Consider the following 6,410-nt stretch of genomic DNA (forward strand, 5'->3'; position numbering starts at 1 on the left):
ATGAAGGAAGGTAATATTAAATATCAATTTCCTCTTAAGAAAGGTATGGAACACTTCCCTAGAAAGAGAATGAAGTTACAGTATGATTCTATTATTAGAAAAAATTATGATGTTGATGCTTCGTCTCTTAATAATACTTGATCCACACTTTCTGCGCCTAGCTGAAAGGCGTTAAAGAAAAGCGCTTATGGGAGACAACCTATTATTTTACTTCTGCACTTTTATTTTATATTTGAGTCTTGGAAGTTGTTACTACTGTAGCAACCTCTTCTTATCTTTATTTTATTGCATTGTTGTGCCAAGTAAAGTCTTTGATAGTAAAGTCAATACTAGATTTGGATTACTGCGCAGAAACAGATTTCTTACTGTCACGAAATTGAGCAGCCCCTTCTGTAGAAAATTTAGAAAAATCTGCCAATTTACATGCGTGATCCTCAGATATGTACGCAACTTTCATTCAATTTGAGCATTTTCATCTGAGCAAGTTAAGTGCCCCTGAAAAATTCGTCTTTACGGACTGTTCTGTTTTGACAGATTCTGCTTTTTATTTCGCATTGCCTGTTTTGCTATGTTTGATGGATTTCTTTGTTCCATTAACTTTCAGTAGCTTTGTGCAATATCCAGAAGTGTTAAGAATGATTATGTCACCTCTGAATATATGAATTTTCAATTATGCACTAACCTTCTAATGAGTTTGTTTTGAGTTTGGTGTGGAGGAAGTTTTCAAGGGTCAAGAGAGGAGGATGAACCTTCTAATGAGTTTGTTTTGAGTTTGGTGTGGAGGAAGTTTTCAAGCAAAGCTACTGAAAGTGCATGGTTAGTGCATAATTGAAAATTCATATATTCAGAGGTGACATAATCATTCTTAACACTTCTGGACATTGCACAAAGCTACTGAAAGTTAATGGAACAAAGAAATCCATCAAACATAGCAAAACAGGCAATGCGAAATAAAAGGCAGAATCGTCAAAACAGAATGCATCCGTAAAGACGAATTTTTTTAGAGGCACTGGACTTGCTCAGATGAAAATGCCCAAATTTAATGAAAGTTGCGTACATATCCGAGGATCACGCACGTAAATTGGCGGATGTTTCTAAATTTTCTACGGCAGGGCGGCTCAATTTCGTGACGACGAAGAAATCTGTTCCTGCGCGAGTAATCCAAATCTAGTATTGACTTTACTATCAAAGACTTTACTTGGCACAACAATGCAATAAAATAAAGATAAGGAGAGGTTGCTACAGTAGTAACAACTTCCAAGACTCAAATATGAAATAAAGGTGCAGAAGTAAAATAATGAGTTGTCTCCCATAAGCGCTTTTCTTTAACGCCTTTCAGCTAGGCGCAGAAAGTGTGTATCAAGTATTATCCAGAGACGAAGCATCAACATCATAATTTGTTCTAATAATAGAATCATAAGGTAACTTCATTCTCTTTCTAGGGAAGTGTTCCATACCTTTCTTAAGAGGAAATTGATATTTAATATTACCTTCCTTCATATCAATGGTAGCACCAACGATTCGAAAAAAGGTCTTCCCAATATAATGGGACAAGATGCATTGCATTCAATATCCAAGACAACAAAATCAACGGGGACAAGGTTATTGTTAACCATAATGCGAACATTATCAATCCTCCCCAAAGGTTTCTTTATAACATTATCAGCAAGATTAACATCCAAATAACAGTTTCTCAATGGTGGCAAGTCAAGCATATCATAAATTTTCTTAGGCATAACATAAATACTTGCACCAAGATCACATAAAGCATTACAATCAAAATCATTGACCCTCATATTAATGATGGGCTCCCAACCATCTTCTAACTTCCTAGGAATAGAAGTTTCAAGTTTTAGTTTCTCCTTTCTAGCTTTTATGAGAGCATTTGTAATATGTTTTGTAAAGGCCAAATTTATAGCACTAGCATTGGGACTTCTAGCAAGTTTTTGTAAGAACTTTATAACTTCAGAGATGTGACAATCATCAAAATCTAAACCATTATGATCTACAGCAATGGGATCATTGTCCCCAATATTTTGAAAAATTTCAGCAGTTTTATCACAAACAGTTTCAGCAGTTTCAGGCAATTTTGCACGCTTTGCACTAGGAGTAGAAAAATTGCCAACACCAATTATTTTACCATTGATAGTAGGAGGTGTAGCAACATGTGAAGCATTATCATTACTAATAGTGGTAATAGTCCAAACTTTAGCTACATTATTATCTTTAGCAAGTTTTTCATTCTCTTCTCTTTCCCACCTAGCATGCAATTCAGCCATCAATCTAATATTATCATTAATTCGAACTTGGATGGCATTTGCTGTAGTAACAATTTTATTATCTTTATCTTCATTAGGCATATCTTTCAATTTTAAAAGATCAACATCAAAGGCAAGACTATCAACCTTAGAAGCAAGAATATCAATTTTATCAAGCTTTTCTTCAACAGATTTGTTAAAAGCAGTTTGTGTACTAATAAATTCTTTAAGCATGGCTTCAAGACCAGGGGGTACACTCCTATTATTGTTGTAAGAATTGCCATAAGAATTACCATAACCATTACCATTAGCGGAAGGATATGGCCTATAGTTGTTACCGAATTATTCTTATAAGCATTGTTGTTGAAATTATTACTTTTAATGAAATTCACATCAACATGTTCTTCTTGGGCAACCAATGAAGCTAAAGGAACATTATTAGGATCAACATTAGATCTACCATTCACAAGCATAGACATAATAGCATCAATCTTATCACTCAAGGAGCAGGTTTCTTCAACAGAATTTACCTTCTTACCTTGTGGAGCTCTTTCAGTGTGCCATTCAGAGTAATTGATCATCATATTATCAAGAAGCTTTGTTGCCGCCCCCAAAGTGATGGACATAAAATTACCTCCAGCAGCTGAATCCAATAGGTTCCGCGAAGAAAAATTCAATCCTGCATAGAAGGTTTGGATGATCATCCAAGTAGTTAGTCCATGGGTAGGGCAATTCTTCACCAAAGATTTCATTCTCTCCCATGCTTGAGCAACATGTTCATTATCTAATTGCTTAAAATTCATTATGCTACTTCTCAAAGATATAATTTTAGCTGGAGGATAATATCTACCAATAAAAGCATCCTTACATTTAGTCCATGAATCAATACTATTCTTAGGCAAAGATAGCAACTGATGGCGTGTAACTCACACGTTCGTTGGGAACCCCAAGAGGAAGGTATGATGCGCACAGCAGCAAGTTTTCCCTCAGAAAGAAACCAAGGTTTATCGAACCAGGAGGAGCCAAGAAGCACGTTGAAGGTTGATGGCGGCGGGATGTAGTGCGGCGCAACACCGAGGATTCCGGCGCCAACGTGGAACCTGCACAACACAACCAAAGTACTTTGCCCCAACGAAACGGTGAGGTTGTCAATCTCACCGGCTTGTCTGTAACAAAGGATTAACCGTATTGTGTGGAAGATGATTGTTTGCGAAAAACGATAAAGAACAAGTATTGCGACAGATTTGTATTTCGGATATAAGAGAATGGACCGGGGTCCACGAGTTCACTAGAGGTGTCTCTCCCATAAGATAAAAGCATGTTGGGTGAACAAATTACAGTCGGGCAATTGACAAATAGAGAGGGCATAACAATGCACATACATGTCATGATAAATATAGTGAGATTTAATTGGGCATTACGACAAAGTACATAGACCGCCATCCAACTGCATCCATGCCTAAAAACTCCACCTTCAGGTTATCATCCGAACCCCTTCCAGTATTAAGTTGCTAAACAACAGACAATTGCATTAAGTATGGTGCGTAATGTAATCAACAACTACATCCTTAGACATAGCATCAATGTTTTATCCCTAGTGGCAACAGCACATCCATAACCTTAGGGGTTTCGCATCACTCCCTGCAGTTCACGGAGACATGAACCCACTATCGAGCATAAATACTCCCTCTTGGAGTTAAGAGCAAAAACTTGGCCTGAGCCTCTACTAATAACGGAGAGCATGCAAGATCATAAACAACACATAGGTAATAACTTGATAATTAACATAACATGGTATTCTCTATCCATCGGATCCCGACAAACACAACATATAGTATTACGGATAGATGATCTTGATCATGTTAGGCAGCTCACAAGATCCAACAATGAAGCACAATGAGGAGAAGACAACCATCTAGCTACTGCTATGGACCCATAGTCCGAGGGGTGAACTACTCACTCATCACTCCGGAGGCGACCATGGCGGTGAAGAGTCCTCCGGGAGATGAATCCCCTCTCGGCAGGGTGCCGGAGGAGATCTCCGAATCCCCCGAGATGGGATTGACGGCGGCGGCGTCTCGGAAGGTTTTCCGTATCGTGGCTCTCGGTGCGGGGGTTTCGCGACGGAGGCTTTAAGTAGGCGAAAGGGCAACGTGAGGGGCCACACGAGGGCCCCACGCCACGGGTCGGCGCGGCCGGGGCCCGGGCCGCGCCGCCCTATGGTGGCGGCGCCTCGTGGCCCCACTTCGACTCCTCTTCGGTCTTACGGAAGTTTCGTGGCAAAATAGGGTCCTGGGCGTTGATTTCGTCCAATTCGAGAATATTTCGTTACTAGGATTTCTGAAACCAAAAACAGCGAAAACAACAAGCGGCTCTTCGGCATCTTGTTAATAGGTTAGTTCCAGAAAATGCACGAATATGACATAAAGTGTGCATAAAACATTTAGATATCATCAATAATGTGGCATGGAACATAAGAAATTATCGATACGTCGGAGATGTATCAGCATCCCCAAGCTTAGTTCTGCTCGTCCCGAGCAGGTAAAACGATAACAAAGATAATTTCTGAAGTGACATGCCATCATAATCTTGATCATACTATTTGTAAACATATGTAATGAATGCAGCGATCAAAACAATGGTAATGACATGAGTAAACAAGTGAATCATAAAGCAAAGACTTTTCATGAATAGTACTTCAAGACAAGCATCAATAAGTCTTGCATAAGAGTTAACTCATAAAGCAATAAATCAAAGTAAAGGTATTGAAGCAACACAAAGGAAGATTAAGTTTCAGCGGTTGCTTTCAACTTGTAACATGTATATCTCATGGATAATTGTCAACATAGAGTAATATAACAAGTGCAATATGCAAGTATGTATGAATCAATGCACGAGTTCACACAAGTGTTTGCTTCTTGAGGTGGAGAGAGATAGGTGAACTGACTCAACATAAAAGTAAAAGAAAGGTCCTTCAAAGAGGAAAGCATCGATTGCTATATTTGTGCTAGAGCTTTTATTTTGAAAACATGAAACAATTTTGTCAACGGTAGTAATAAAGCATATGAGTTATGTAAATTATATCTTACAAGTTGCAAGCCTCATGCATAGTATACTAATAGTGCCCGCACCTTGTCCTAATTAGCTTGGACTAGCGGATCATCGCAATACACATGTTTTAACCAAGTGTCACAATGGGGTACCTCCATGCCGCCCAGTACAAAGGTCTAAGGAGAAAGCTCGCATTTTGGATTTCTCGCTTTTGATTATTCTCAATTTAGACATCCATACCGGGACAACATGGACAACAGATAATGGACTTCTCTTAAATGCATAAGCATGTGGCAACAATTATTATTCCCATATGAGATTGAGGATATATGTCCAAAACTGAAACTTCCACCATGAATCATGGCTTTAGTTAGCGGCCCAATGTTCTTCTCTAACAATATGTATGCTCCAACCATTAAGGTGGTAGATGATACGTCCAAAACGTATCTACTTTCCCGAACACTTTTGCTATTGTTTTGCCTCTAATTTGTGTATTTTGGATGCAACTAACACGGACTAACGCTGTTTTCACGGAACTGTTGCAGTGTCTCGTTTTTGTGCAGAAATCCAACTTTCGGGAAAAACCTCGGGATTTTGACGAAAGGGCCTATTTTCCCAGAATAATGACGGAGCCGGAAGGGCAATTGAAGTGGAGGCTCGAGGCCCCACACTACATGGCGGCGCGGCCCAGGGGGGGCCCGCGCGGCCATGTACTGTGGCCCCCTCGGTCGGCCTCCGACGCCCCTCTTCGGACTACTTATTCGCCTCGACCTAAAAACGCACGGGGAGAAGTCGAAGTCGTGAGAAACCCTCCAGAACGCCGCCACATCGCGAAACTCCGTCTCGGGAGCCAGAAGTCTCCGTTCTGGCACTCCGCCGGGACGGGGAATTGGAGGAGATCATCACCGCCATCACCGCCAACGCCTCTCCATCAACCGGCAATGTTTCCCCCATCCATGTGTGAGTAATTCCCCCGCTTGTAGGCCGAAGGGGATGGTAGGGATTGGATGAGATTGGTCATGTAATAGCATAAGATTGTTAGGGCATAGTGCCTAGTGTCAGTAGATGGTACTTTTATGATATTGTTGCAACTTGTTATGC

The sequence above is a fragment of the Lolium rigidum genome, chromosome 3, assembly GCF_022539505.1.
Source record: "Lolium rigidum isolate FL_2022 chromosome 3, APGP_CSIRO_Lrig_0.1, whole genome shotgun sequence".
Lineage (NCBI taxonomy): Eukaryota > Viridiplantae > Streptophyta > Magnoliopsida > Poales > Poaceae > Lolium > Lolium rigidum.